Source organism: Bos taurus, chromosome 20, assembly GCF_002263795.3.
Source record: "Bos taurus isolate L1 Dominette 01449 registration number 42190680 breed Hereford chromosome 20, ARS-UCD2.0, whole genome shotgun sequence".
Taxonomy (NCBI): domain Eukaryota; kingdom Metazoa; phylum Chordata; class Mammalia; order Artiodactyla; family Bovidae; genus Bos; species Bos taurus.
In genome coordinates this window covers 58,262,501-58,278,306 of record NC_037347.1, presented here as the reverse complement: position 1 = coordinate 58,278,306, position 15,806 = coordinate 58,262,501, and the positions used below count along the sequence as shown (strand labels likewise).

The window sequence follows — 15,806 nt, the reverse complement described above, 5'->3', positions numbered from 1 at the left end:
ATTCATAAGATTCCTGATGCTTGCTATTCTAGGAAGAAGCATGTCAGGCATCTAGTGGTTGGTGTCTAGGCAATGGAAGGTATTAGTAAAGGCCAGGGCAATATAGAGGGTGCCTGGTTAGGGACATCTGGGCCTTCAGGTCCTCTTCAGAGCACGAGAGAACTCCAAGACAGGTGGCCTCTGGAGGGCCCGGGGCAATGAGTAAGAAACCGGAGTGTGAAGCAGAAGCTCTACTTTCTCAGACTCAGTGTAACCTCCATCATCAGCTTTGTCCGTCTTTTAAACTTACTGACCTTTTTCTGATGATGAAGGTTCTACATTGCAGCGTTATTTGTAGTAGCTACAGACTGGAAAGAACCTGAATGTCAGTAAGGGAATAGATTAATTGTGGTATATTTGATGAATACTCTACAGCAGGTTTCCCAGGTGGCTTGGTGGTAATGAGCCAATGCAGGAGACGCAAGAGACGCGGGTTGGATCCTTGGGTCAGGAAGAGCCCCTGGAGGGGGAAATGGCAACCCTCTCCAGGATTCTTGTCTAGAAAATTTCCATGGACAGAGTAGCCTGGCAGGCTACAGTCCATGGGGTTGCAAAGAGTTGGACGTGACTGAGCATGAACACATGCACGCACTACAGCAGCTAAGGTAAATAAATTAGTTACATACATAGCAACCCGAATGGCTCTTGAAAATCTACTGATAGTGAAACAAGTAAGTGACAGTGTGATCAAGTTTATGTAAACAAATTACATCATGTTTATGAAAGCTCAATGAATAGAAAAGTATACAATCAGAAATTAGATGGATGCATTCTCAAGAAGAGAGGGGTCTGGACTAGGAACAAAGTACACTCCAACTTCATCTAGAACATCTACTGTTAGTGTTCAGTTGCTAAGTTGTGTCTGACTCTTTGTGACCCCATGGACTGCAGCATGCCAGGTGCCTCTGTCCTCTACTATCTCCCAGAGTTTGCTCAAATTCATGTCCATCAAGTCAGTGATGCCATCCAACCATCTCATCCTCTGATGTCCCTTTCTCCTCCTGCCTTCAACCTTTTCCAGCATCAGGGTCTTTTCTAATGAGTCGGCTCTTTGCATCAGGTGGCCAAAGTACGCTGAGCTTCAGCTTCAGCATCAGTCCTTCCACTGAATATTCAAGGTTGATTTCTTTAAGGATTGACTGGTTTGATCTCCTTGCTCTCAAGAGTCTTCTTCAGCACCACAGTTCGAAAACATCAGTTCTTTGGCACTCATCCTTCTTTATGGTCCAGCTCTCACATCTGCACACGACTACCGGAAAAACCATAGCTTTGACTAGATGAACCTTTGTCAGCAGTGATGCCTCTCCTTTTAATGTGCGGTCTCATAGCTGTTGTTCAGTTGCTCACTCGTGTCTGACTCTTTACGCTGTATACGTTTGTCATAGCTTTCCTTCCAAGGAACAGCCTATTACTTCATTAAATTTTTGAAGCAAAAAACAAAAGTTAGGAATGCAAGGGATTTCTGTGTGTTGATTTTATATCCTGCAACTTTACTATAGTCACTGATTATTTCTAGTAATTTTCTGGTGGAATCTTTAGGGTTTTCTATGTAGAGGATCATGTCATCTGCAAATAGTGAGAGTTTTACTTCTTCTTTTCCAATTTGGATTCCTTTTATTTCTTTTTCTGCTCTGATTGCTGTGGCCAAAACTTCCAAAACTATGTTGAATAGTAATGGTGAATTGTCTTGTTCCTGACTTTAGAGGAAATGCTTTCAATTTTTCACCATTGAGGATAATGTTTGCTGTGGGTTTGTCATATATAGCTTTTATTATGTTGAGGTATGTTCCTTCTATTCCTGCTTTCTGGAGAGTTTTTATCATAAATGGATGTTGAATTTTGTCAAAGGCTTTCTCTGCATCTATTGAGATAATCATATGGTTTTTATTTTTCAATTTGTTAATGTGGTGTATTACATTGATTGATTTGTGGATATTGAAGAATCCTTGCATCCCTGGGATAAAGCCCACTTGATCATGGTGTATGATCTTTTTAATGTGTTGTTGGATTCTGATTGCTAGAATTTTGTTAAGGATTTTTGCATCTATGTTCATCAGTGATATTGGCCTGTAGTTTTCTTTTTTTGTGGCATCTTTGTCAGGTTTTGGTATTAGGGTGATGGTGGCCTCATAGAATGAGTTTGGAAGTTTACCTTCCTCTGCAATTTTTTGGAAGAGTTTGAGCAGGATAGGTGTTAGCTCTTCTCTAAATTTTTGGTAGAATTCAGCTGTGATGGAGAAATATACCATGTTCATGGATTGGAAGAATCAATATCGTGAAAATGAGTATACTACCCAAAGCAATTTATAGATTCAACGCAATCCCTATCAAGCTACCAACAGTATTCTTCACAGAGCTAGAACAAATAATTTCACAATTTGTATGGAAATACAAAAAACCTCGAATAGCCAAAGTGATCTTGAGAAAGAAGAATGGAACTGGAGGAATCAACCTACCTGACTTCAGGCTCTACTACAAAGCCACAGTTATCAAGACAGTATGGTACTGGCACAAAGACAGAAATATAGATCAATGGAATAAAATAGAAAGCCCAGAGATAAATCCACGCACATATGGACACCTTATCTTTGACAAAGGAGGCAAGAATATACAATGGATTAAAGACAATCTCTTTAACAAGTGGTGCTGGGAAATCTGGTCAACCACTTGTAAAAGAATGAAACTAGACCACTTTCTAACACCATACACAAAAATAAACTCAAAATGGATTAAAGATCTAAACGTAAGACCAGAAACTATAAAACTCCTAGAGGAGAACATAGGCAAAACACTCTCTGACATACATCACAGCAGGATCCTCTATGACCCACCTCCCAGAATATTGGAAATAAAAGCAAAAATAAACAAATGGGACCTAATTAACCTTAAAAGCTTCTGCACATCAAAGGAAACTATTAGCAAGGTGAAAAGACAGCCTTCAGAATGGGAGAAAATAATAGCAAATGAAGCAACTGACAAACAACTAATCTCAAAAATATACAAGCAACTCCTACAGCTCAACTCCAGAAAAATAAACGACCCAATCAAAAAATGGGCCAAAGAACTAAACAGACATTTCTCCAAAGAAGATATACAGATGGCTAACAAACACATGAAAAGATGCTCAACATCACTCATTATCAGAGAAATGCAAATCAAAACCACTATGAGGTACCATTTCACACCAGTCAGAATGGCTGCGATCCAAAAGTCTACAAATAATAAATGCTAGAGAGGGTGTGGAGAAAAGGGAACCCTCTTCCACTGTTGGTGGGAATGCAAACTAGGACAGCCACTATGGAGAACGGTGTGGAGATTCCTTAAAAAACTGGAAATAGAACTGCCTTATGATCCAGCAATCCCACTGCTGGGCATACACACTGAGGAAACCAGAAGGGAAAGAGACACATGTACCCCAATGTTCATCGCAGCACTGTTTATAATAGCCAGGACATGGAAGCAGCCTAGATGTCCATCAGCAGATGAATGGATAAGAAAGCTGTGGTACATATACACAATGGAGTATTACTCAGCCATTAAAAAGAATACATTTGAATCAGTTCTAATGAGGTGGATGAAACTGGAGCCTATTATACAGAGTGAAGTAAGCCAGAAAGAAAAACACCAATACAGTATACTAACGCATATATATGGAATTTAGAAAGATGGTAACAATAACCCTGTGTACGAGACAGCAAAAGAGACACTGATGTATAGAACAGTCTTATGGACTCTGTGGGAGAGGGAGAGGGTGGGAAGATTTGGGAGAATGACATTGAAACATGTAAAATATCATGTATGAAACGAGTCGCCGGTCCAGGTTCGATACACGATACTGGATGCTTGGGGCTAGTGCACTGGGACGACCCAGAGGGATGGTATGGGGAGGGAGGAGGGAGGAGGGTTCAGGATGGGGAACACACGTATACCTGTGGCGGATTCATTTTGATATTTGGCAAAACTAATACAATTATGTAAAGTTTAAAAATAAAATTAAATAAAAAAAAAAAAAAGAAAACATGCTAAAACGTCTCCCTTCTCCAAAATAAAACAATACAAAATAAAAACATTCCCCTCCAAAAAAAAAAAAAAAACAAAAGTTAATTTTGGGTGGAGGGTCCATTATTTTCCTGTACTTTCTTCTATTTTTAAAAATGTTTCCTGCCCATTGTAGAAAATAAAGTATAGGAAAAAAACATAACTAGCATGTAGATATCGCTGTTATCATTTTGTCCAATTACTATGTGTATGTAGATGTGTATTTAAAATTATACTGTCTGTATATACAGTTTTGTAAGATGTTTTTTAAACTTGATGGATTATATTTTCCTATGTCATCAAATGTTCTTTAAAGATATGATTTTCAATGACTGCAAAATAGTTCATCTTCTGTATATGCTATAATTATTCCATCATTTTCCCATGACTGGATCTATAAACTGTTATAAACTACTGGGTTAGTCAAAATTTTCATTCGTGTTTTTCTGTAACATCTTGCAGAAAAACTCAAATGAAATTTTTAGGTTTTTGGCCAACTCAGTACATCTGACTTTTGGGCTCTGTAAATAATGAGACTTTATTATATAAGAATTATTGTATAAGTAATTATATAATTATATATAACCTACATAATTAATTAATAATATAATTAATATGTAATTAGAGTAATTATTATATAATTGTATATTTCTGATTATTCCATTAAGATACATTTCTAGGAATAGAATTATGGGTTCAAGATGTATGGATATTTTAAAGGTTATTGATAAGTAAACTCCATGGATGATAGCTCACCAGGCTCCTCCATCCATGGAATTCTCCAGGCAAGAATACTGCAGTGGGTTGCCATTCTCCTCTCTAGGGGATCTTACTGACTGAGGGACTGAAGCTGAGTCTTCTGCATTGCAGGCAGATTCTTTAACATCTGAGCCACTAGGGAGGCCCATTGATACAGATTGACAAATTAGTTTCCAAAAGACAGGAACAATTGACACGCCCTCCAGTTCTATATGAGGTAGCTGCTGATCTTGAAGAAAGTGAAAGAAAGAAAGTGAAGTTGCTCAGTAGTGTCTGACTCTTTGTGACCCCATGGACTGTAGCCCACCAGGCTCTACTGTCCATGGGATTCTCCAGGCAAGAGTACTGGAGTGGGTTGCTATTTCCTTCTCCAGGGGATCTTCCCGACCCAGGGATCAAACCCGGGTCTTCCGCATTGTAGGTAGATGCTTTTACCGTCTGAGCCATCAGGAAATGATGATCTTAAAGTTCCATAAACTGGATAAAACCCCTGACCCACTCCACCACCACCGCAAATTTGATTTTCCTGGTCCTCCAGTCTTATTTTCTTTTGGATTTCCTCTAGCGGTGGTTTCGAGCTCAGAAGAGAGTGGCCTCTGGCTGGAAGACAGGCGTGGTGGGCGATTCCCCTAATATTTGCTCCCATGGGAGGCTCTCTGAGCCAACCTCCTCCCTCCAAGGAGCTCAGTCACTTCCAGGCATTGGGGTGAGGGCCAGTCTTATTACTGCTCAGCACCTCCTACTCTGTGGCTGACACCTACGCTGCGGCCCGCCTTCAGAGGAAAGACAACCTGTTATTTTGTACTTGCTGCTGTCTTATATCAATAGGAAGCCAGTGATGCTGTTCTCAGCAAACACAGATTCACCCTAAGAAGCTGTCCTTTCCGAAATGGGATAATCCTGCCCTGGTGTTCCCTGACTGGCAAGAATCACTTCCATATGGGAACATCTGTCTGTATCTGAAATTGATTCTAGTCACAGGACTACTGATGAGTATCAGATGGTTCAGTAGAAGAATTAATGGTTTAATCCTGGCTTATTAGTTGATGGGTAACATATATTTATTGCGCTTTCCCTGGTGGCTCAGCGATAAAGAATCTGCCTGCTGATGCAGGAGACATGGGTCCCATCCCTGGGTTGGGAAGGTCCCCTGGAGAAAGAAATTGGCAACCCACTCCAGTATTGTTTCCATGGGAAATCCCATGAAAACAGGAGCCTGGTGTTCTGCAGTTCATGGGGTCACAGGATCAGACCAAATAACAAAACAACAAACGTGTTTGTTACAGACCGTGTATTTACTTCTACGATATCTGTAGAGAGAAGCCACAACTATTATGAATGAGCCTCTCACCTTGTGATACTGTGCTGCTTTTAAACCTACATTGACATAAAGCAAATTATTTGTACACTTCACTGTCATCATACAATTTCAGATATTTTGAAGTTAAAAAAAAAAAAAAGTAGCTGCCTCCTGCTGCTTTTTGGTTAAATAGTCACATCCTCACCATGACCCTCAAGCCTGTCTGGTTTGACTGTGGGCAAACTCCCCTCTTCAAAACCTCTTTCACCTTCTTCCCAGATCTTAAAGTCAGCATTCTCCCTTTGACCTCAGGGCTTTTGCACATGCAGTTTCCACAGTATGGGATAGTCTGCTTCCTCCTGCATTGTTCCAGACCTAGCAGATCTCACCCCACGGCACTCCTTTGCCAGTCTTAGTAGCATCTTTTAGATGAGCTCAAAAAAAAAAACATCTTCAGAAAAGGCTGTCCCTCAGACCCCAGACTATGTGTGGACCCTCTGATTAATGTTATCATAACATGGTGTGTTTTTGCTTGTAATGATTTGTAGTTTGCCGTTCAATGTTTGCCTATGTCATTATTGTTTGAAGTCTGTCTCTCTCATTGCTCTTCTGTGTTCCCCGGGCAAAGAGGCTGTTTTTCTTACCATCAGAAGCATGCTGGCCAATAAAATGTGGGGCAGACAGCTGCTGAGTCACCGCTTGTCAAATAAATAAATGGATACCGACTAGTATGGCTGCCGGCTTTGTTGGGTTAGTGCGCTGGCTGAGCATCCTTGCGTGCAATCTCCTCATAAGGCAATGAACTATTTCTCAAGCCATAGAAGAGTGTCATTCAGAGTGGAGCCTTTATGACAGCTGGGCAGCTTTTCTTACCTGCTTTCTTGCCTACTCGTGATGGGAAAGTGTTACTTCATCTGCCTTGCATTTAAAAACAAAGACAATGTCTTCACTTTTCCTCCATCTGAGACATCAACAACATCATTATTATTTTGTTTAGGAGGCACGTTTTTTTTTTTAATTTACTTTTTGCTGCTGCTGCTAAGTTGCTTCAGTCGTGTCCGACTCTGTGTGACCCCATAGACGGCAGCCCACCAGGCTCCCCCGTCCCTGGGATTCTCCAGGCAAGAACATTAGAGTGGGTTGCCATTTTCTTCTCCAGTGCATGAAAGTGAAAAGTGAAAGTGAAGTCACCCAGTCGTGTCTGACTCTTAGCGACCCCATGGACTGCAGCCTGCCAGGCTCCTCTGCCCATGGGATTTTCCAGGCAAGAGTACAGAGTGGGGTGCCATCACCTTCTCCGAATTTACTTTTTGGTTGGAGGGAAATTACTATACAATGTTGTGTTGGTTTCTGCCACACAGCAGTGCAAATGAGCCATAATTTTACAGATTTCCCCTCCCTCCTCAGCCTTCCTCCCCTCCCCCCATCCCATCTTTCTAGTTCATCAGAGAGTGCCATTTTGGGCTCCCTGTGTTATACAGCAACTTCTAACCAGCTATCAATTTTATACATGGTAATGTATATATGCTAAGACATCATTAGGAAATGACATAATTTAATAGTAACTTTTCAGAGGGAAAAACCAAATATATCCCCCAAATATTGCTCCCACATTAAATATATATTGATTGTAAAACACCCAATCCTGGATGTGTTAACATGTTATAAAAAGGTGAACATCTTTGAATTTAGACAAAATTGGCAGTCCTACCACAAAGGCTGGTTATGAATATTAAAACAGATGAAGGCATGTGAAGTGTATTGCTAAGTGTCTGGTACACAGTGTTGAATAAAATGATACTTATTAGTAAGCTTATTACTATTATTCCTATCATTTTACTTTGAGAGGATTAACTTGAGTTTATCCTGTGGGTTGTAGATTCCCAGTGACGTTAAAGGGCCCATATTCTTGTTGGGGAGGAAAAAAGTTTCCTCTGCCTTTCTAGTTTCTTCTGCCTGCTTTAAGAACTAAATTAACAGGAGGCAGATTAACAGGAGAAAATCAAACAAATGTTTAATAACATGTATTCATGGGAGAAACCTAGGAAAAGTGAGTAAGTCACCCAAATGACTAAATCCCTCACCTTAAATGCCATCCTCAGCTAAAGAGAAAAGAGGACGTTGAGGGTAGGGAGCGCCTGTTACCAGAGGTGACCAGGAGGAGTGCAGTGAACAAGCCTAAGGGTGTTGTGCAGATTTATTTCTGTAGAGACTTGCTCATCCTTCTTTTCCTGGTCCAGGCAGGGAGACACCTTTACAAGTGGAGAATTCCCTTATAAATGTAAATATTTCTTACAAAAGGGTGACTTCTACTTGATTTTCAGAGTTTTTCCCCTTGTCTGCCGTTTCTTAGAAAATGTGCCCAGTCGATCAGTCCTGTCCCACTCTTTTACGACCTCATGGACTGCAGCCTGCCCTCCAGGCTCCTCTCTCCATGGGATTTTCCAGGCACGAATACTGGAGTGGGTTGACATGTCCTCCTCTAGGAGATCTTCCCCACCCAGGGATCAAACCCGCATCTCTTGCGTGTCCTGCATTGGCAGTCGGATTTTTTACCAGTAGCCCACCTTAACCAGCTTAAGATAATTAATATGCCAAAGAGACATATTTAAGGGTGTCAAATTCTGCTCCCCTCCACCTTGCATGTCTGGGTGAATGCAGTCTCCTCTCAGTACTCAGGCCTCAGTAAGACACAGTGACACAGAGGAGCTAGGCATCAGCGTGGAGGTCCCGGAGCAACCTGAATTGGGAGTCCCAAGCTCCCACACCTCCAACGTGATCGTGAATGAAGGGAAAGAAGCCTGGAGGGTGAGTCTCTAGCCTTCCTCGGACAGTCAGCACTCCGTCTCCAGCTCCTTTTCTAAAGAAAAGCCCCCTCTTGGTGGGCCAGGATGTTCATGTCGTCTTTTCTATGTTTTCACAAAATAACTGGGGAGTATATTTATTCCAAGAGATCTCGGTTGGGCATTTCCGGTCCCACTGCTGCCCACTGGCCGGGACTTTCCTGGCTCTCCCCCAGGCAGTCACTTCCCACCCACCTCCACACTTTCCGGCCTGCAACCCTCCCAGTTTAATTCAATTCTTACGAACAAGTGCCTGCTGTCCTTGGAGTCACTCCTCTAACTTTAGGTGGGTCCCCTTCTCACTCCCCTTCCCAGTCTGGCTGAAAAAGCTCAGCGTCATGGGAAACATTATTCTTATTCACATGGAGGGAATAGTCACTGCCCTTGGTTAGTCTGGTATGTGAAGCTCTCCCAAGTCAGAGCCCATTCAAACTTCCCAGACTTTCTTCTGCTTCCCCCTGTTCCGTACCTGACTCCCTGCCCGTCCCATCTCACTCTCTTCTGCTTTCTGGAACAATCTCCTTCACTCCTATCCCCCTTCGCACTGTTGAGGCTTGTCCTGCGGCGCTCGATTCTATGTTTCCAGCTTGGGGTGTAGTCAGACATGCACACGACTGGTGACTCTTCTAGATGATAAACTCTTTGAAAGCAGAAAATCCACCTTACTTCTTATATTGTAGTTTTACCTACAGTACATGGAGAAATGAGTAAATGACCTTTTGGTTTCTTAAACATCAAAAGGAAGAGTAATTATGTATCCCTTATGTGTCGCAGAAATTAAATCTGCAAGAAAAAAAAAGGTGCCCAGTGGAGGGATCTTTGTTGAGCAAGTCATTTCTTCCTCTGTGTGTTCTCCCTCTGAACTTGTTTAATGGTGCAAAGGGAACTTCTTTCCTCTGGTGGGCAGAGCGGAGAGGTAAATGCTGACAGATGATGCTATTTTGGGCTTCCCAGGTGGCATGAGTTGTAAAGAATTCGCCTTCCAGTGCAAGAGGCTCCGGTTTGATCCCTGGGTCGGGAAGATCCCCTGGAGAAGGAAATAACAACCCACTCCACTATTCTTGCCTGGAGAATTCCATGAACAGAGGAGCCTGGTGGGTTGTAGTCCATGGGGTGGCAAAGAGTCGGACACGGCTGAGCGAGTGATACAACTACACTGATGCTATTTTAGCTGTGTGTCCATTCATGCATGGATCCCGTGCTCAGAAGGCAGCCAGTATACTTTGTTAAATCAACACCAGTGCTTTACTGTATGAAGGGTGGGTTGAATTCGGATGTGTTACTGAACTAAACCTGGGTCTGCTTGCCCTCCTATAGCAGTCAAGCCAATCTGCTGGCACCAGCTTGGGATGAAGGTGAGGGTGGTATTTATTATAAGGCTTCAGATGAGGAGTCCAGGCATCACGAATGCTCAAAAACTTGAACTCTCTGATGGGTTTCAGGAAAACATTTTTAAAGGCCAGGTGAGGGATGAGGTCACTGGGTCTGTGATGTGCAATTCTTTGGTGAGGTAATAGGACCATGTCACGGGAGTTAACATTATCAATCCTTGGGCTCCAGTAGGTCTGGGGGCTACTGCTCATGGTCATTAAGTAGTTAACTTTTTCCATTTCGTGGGAGTTTTGGCATCTGTAAAAGGACTCAAGGCAATTTGCATCAGATACTGTTATCTCAGTAATTCAGAGGGGAGTTAAAGCAGAGGACGTCGGGGGATGGGTCTGTCCTGGGAAGTCTCCCTAGGAAGATGGGATCAGCTGGGAAGGGTCCTGGATTTAGGGCACAGCCAGGCAGGGTTCTGCCCCCCCTGTGCTCAGTTGCTTCAGTCCTGTCCGACTCTTTGTGACCACAGGACCATTAGCCCACCCGGCTCCTCTGTCCATGGGATTTCCCAGGCAAGAATACCGGAACGGTTGCCATGTCCTCCTCCAGGGGTCTTCCTGGCCCAGGGGTCCAACCAGCATCTCTTAATCTCCTGAACTGACAGGTCATTCTTCCCAGTGCCACCTGGGAAGCGAGTCCCACCCCGCCCCCACCAGAGATGGACCGCTTCCCAGATTTGCGTGTCATCCTTGCACAGGGCCATGCTAATCTTCCCTGCCTCATTCCGATGTTAGTGTATGTGCGGCTGAAGCAAGCACTCTGTCTCCTCCAGCTGCCCTCTTCTCAGCCGCAGTTCCTGAGGGGAAAGAGTAGTCACTCAACATTCTCATCTTTAAGAGCAAAGCTGAGTCTACCTACTTTTAAGGAAATGGGTGTCACAGACAATTTTTCAGAGCCAATGACACTGTGATACCTGCAAGTGGAAGTTCTTGGCGTTTTAGGGCTCCTGAACAAAAGAGTTGTGTAGGCAACATAGCCTATTGGGTTTTCCATGTTATGTGTTTTATGGTTCCTTGGAGTCTTAGGTGTTCTCTTGAATGTAATGTCTCATTGCATGTGTCTACTGAAAACAAATGCACAGCCTAAGAGCAGCGAGTTTCAGTTTTGTTTGGGGACCTGACTAAGGACAATGGCCCAGGAGATAGCCTCTCAGATAGCTCTGAGAAACTGCTCTGAAGAAGTGGGAAGACCCAGTATATACATACATACATATATATTATTTTTTTGGGAGGAGGGGCTGGGAAATACATTTAGTCAAGCATAAAATATTACTGCTAGTCACAAAGGCTTCCCTGGTGGCTCAGTGGTAAAGAATCTGCCTGCGATGCAGGAGACTCAGTAGATGCAGGAGACCTGGGTCTGAACCCTGGGTCGGGAAGATCCCCCTGGAGGAGAAAATGGCAACCCACTCCAGTATTCTTGCCCGGAGACTCCCACGGACAGAGGAGCTGGGTGAGCCACAGGCCACACGGTCGCAGAGTCGAACACGACTAAAGGGACTGAGCACACAGTAGCAAGCTAGTCACAAAGAACACGCATCTCAATTAATGATTTCAGTGCTTTTCTCTGTGTGGGACAAGGCAAGAACCTGGACCTGAGATCACGGAAATTCCTCCTTAGATATGCATCTTCACTAGCTAGGGGCCCATTTATCCAAAGCACAAAATGCTCCCTTCTTTCCCGCCCCCCCCCCCCCCCCCATTCTGAATTCCCCTCAGGGTTTGGTGTCCTGGGTGATACAATGAGTTGGGACTTAATCATTTGTATAAGGGGATGATGAGCGATACTCTTTGCTCTTTCTGTTTACACATGTTTTACAATTGTGCATGGGATATAGTTTCTAAACCTGATCTCTTTTTTCTTTCAGTGACCAAGTAACACGGTGTTTATCTTGTAGCAGACGTGTTTCTAAGTATCAACAGGCTCTGAAGAATGAAGTCAACAGTGTGGTTGATTTTCAGATTTCTTTCAATGACTGCAAAGTCAAAATAGAATTCTGAATTCACCAAAAAAAGCTGCAAAGTCCCAGGAAGTGTTAGGACATGCTCGGGGTTGGGGGATCTGAATTTCAGCCTCCACCTGGAGTTGACTGAATGTGGTGATCTACAGCATATTATTTTTTCTCCCACTGTTGTCCTCTCCAGGCTATAAAGCAGAGGCGATTGTGACAGTCCCCCTTCCTCCCAAGGATGTGACGTGGAATATATCCTCAGACTAAAAGGTTACACATATATTTGAATTAAGTAGTGGGCCTACTTAAGTGTTTCTCAGTGCTGTTATTTCTAGGTAGATTGCTTATAAAAAATTTCTATCTCAGTGATAGGTGACAAGTTGCTCATTCACTAGTCTGTAAGAATCATTTATCTTTCTCTCCTTCCCTGCATTATCGCCTTCATTTTCAGACACTGCAGAAATGGCCTTGTTTTCAGTGGTGGACATAACCTGGATGACCATTTGGTCTGTGTGTTCCATGTCACCCTATCCCCTTCGAGCTATGAGCTGGTTCTCAGTGGTGGGGAAGAGGCTGCTGCCACAGTGCCAGCCTCTCAGATAATGATACACCATAGAATTCTTTCAGGGCATGAGGTTTTAGGGCAAGGTACTCCTGAATCTAATTTTTCCTGCATTATTTTAACCAGATGCTAATAGGAATCGACAGGAGACTGACCTCAAACTGTGGAAAATTTCTTAGATAGAAGCTGTTCAACGAGAAATGTCATTCTCTAGCCATTTCAGAGTCCTGTGATTTTTATCAGAATAGAATTATTTGCCTTAAGGATTTTTCTAAACCTATTACTTTCCTATAAACGACTTTTCAATTGAAGTAATACATTTCTCATTATGTAGTTACTTTCATTGCTGGAGAGCCTAAATACTTGAAAAATGTCTTAAACTCCTATTCAAGGACCATTTTCGCCACCGCAAAATTCAGAGGGTGATATACAGTGACTGTTTTAATACCTTGATGCCGTATTAATAAAATCCAGATGTAATAAGAGAAGAAAGGATCCTATATCTTAATAATATCACAGTGCTCTTTCAGGAATGCTGAATAATCACTGTGGCTGGAGTTGGAGAGGGAAGGGCATACCATTATTTGAAGAACATCATATGGTGCCTAACGACTTAGAGGAAGCATGGCAACACTTTCTGTCTTATCTGAAATGTACCCCTCCTTCACATCAGCTCTGTGGGGATAATGCTTCTCAAGGCAACATTTTCTCATCTGCCTTTTGTTCTTTCACATCCATGAAAGACACTAGGTTTAGGGTGGATCTCACATAATCACTGATGATCACTGCATCTCAACCCTTTCCCCTTCATTGGAAAGTCCATCTTTGAGGGGTTGCAAACTTATCTACTCACAGGTCTGCTTAATCCCCTGGAACTGCCAACCTTGTCAGTGATCTGAAAGCTTATATAGTCTTCCCAGGTGACTCAGTGGAAAGAATCTGCCTGGCAATGCTGAAGATGTGGGTTTGATCCCTGGGTCAGGAAGATCCCCTGGAGGGGGAAATGGCAACCCACTCCAGTATTCTTGCCTGGAAAATCTCGTGGTCAGAGGAGTCTAGCAGGCTGCAGTCCCTGGGGTCATAAAGAGTTAGACATGACTGAGCATGCATGCACACACCCAGGCACTAGTCTGGATGAAATACTACCATTATTCAAAATAACACACTGTAGAATTTGAGCACCTTTTATTTAAAACATTAAATAATGTTTTGTAGAAGGTGCTTTTTCAATCTTACTTGTAAAGTGAGAAAACACTCAAAGAGTATCAACTGTAAGGTTAGAAAAGGAATCTCTAGAGACATGTGTTCTAGCAAAATAGGAATTTTTAGAACTGATATATTTTACTTTAAAATAGTTGACAAGTTAATAGTTAAGTTTTCCTTCCCTCCTTCAAGAAAGGATTTCCTGAGTATTAGCAGTATTTTTGGCATGCATAGTTATGTCATTCCTAAGCTATCAGTGCCTGAAATCATTCATTTTAATACATAAGGAGAATTTCCTCAACATTCAGAAAACGAAGATCATGGCATCCAGTCCCAATCACTTCATGAGAAATAGATGGGGAAACAGTGGAAACAGTGTCAGACTTTATTTTTCTGGGCTCCAAAATCACTACAGTTGGTGACTGCAGCCATGAAATTAAAAGACGTTTACTCCTTGGAAGGAAAGTTATGACCAACCTAGATAGCATATTCAAAAGCAGAGACATTACTTTGCCAACAAAGGTTCGTCTGGTCAAGGCTATGGTTTTTCCTGTGGTCATGTATGGATGTGAGAGTTGGACTGTGAAGAAGGCTGAGTGCCGAAGAATTGATGCTTTTGAACTCTGGTGTTGGAGAAGACTCTTGAGAGTCCCTGGAGTGCAAGGAGATCCAACCAGTCCATTCTGAAGGAGATCAGCCCTGGGATTTCTTTGGAAAGAATGTTGCTAAGGCTGAAACTCCAGTACTTTGGCCTCCTCATGTGAAGAGTTGACTCATTGGAAAACATTCTGATGCTGGGAGGGATTGGGGGCAAGAGGAGAAGGGGATGACAGAGGATGAGATGGCTGGATGGCATCACTGATTCGATGGATGTGAGTCTGAGTGAACTCTGGGAGTTGGTGATGGACACGGAGGTCTGGTGTGCTGCGATTCATGGGGTTGCAAAGAGTGGGACAGGACTGAGCGACTGATCTGATCTGATCTGATCTGATAGCAGAAAAAAAAAAGTTGTTTGCTTAAGATTGTACTGAAGTTCATGGTACTTGTGTCACAGCAAATGCTTAGAGTTCTTTGTGTTTTTGTCACATATTTTAGCCAAGGATTCAGTTTGTGTTAGTATTTTTGCTCAACGGGCACATGCCTTGCCGTACCGATCAGATACCTGGTTGCTAGTGGGTTCAGAGAACATCTTAGAGTTCCTTTGCCAGTGGTCTTTCAGCATGTTGGGGATCGGAGGCCAGAAGGCATGTATGGCAGGAGACATGCCAGTCCACCGGAACTGTCTGTCAGCATCAACTGTGTCATAGGTGGTGCCATTGCCACATCTGAAATTTAATGCTCAAAGGAAAACTGTGATGCAACCTAGAATGGAATATAGGTGTGTCAAGTGGGAAACATCTTCTAAAGATTCCTGAGATCATATTACTATTTGTGTTGTCACTTATCTTTTTGAGGTATGTGAGAGAACAGCTATTGAGCAGTAGAGAAATTATCCTGTGATGAAGTCATGGATTTGAGAGCTCGCCAGCCCCTGGCAATGACGACTTTAGGTTTCCTCACTTTTTTCCCTCATGTCTTCTCTTGCTAGTGTTCTGTATGTACGAGACAGCAGATCTTCTTGGAGGCCATGGACTGTGGTGGCATTTCCTCTAACGGACTATTCTTCTTGGAACTCTAGTTAGTCTTGCAAAATTTAACAGTTGTTTCATGGGAAAATAATTTTCCTAGCTG

The 15,806-nt window shown here is 42.7% G+C and overlaps 1 non-coding gene across 1 annotated transcript; it reads right to left on the bottom strand.

Annotated features, from left to right (window-relative positions):
* Nucleotides 1-11,011: 11,011 nt before the first annotated feature.
* On the bottom strand, nucleotides 11,012-11,117 carry LOC112443072 (U6 spliceosomal RNA). Its single transcript, XR_003031344.1, has one exon. It is a non-coding gene; the product is annotated as a U6 spliceosomal RNA (small nuclear RNA).
* Nucleotides 11,118-15,806: the final 4,689 nt, after the last annotated feature.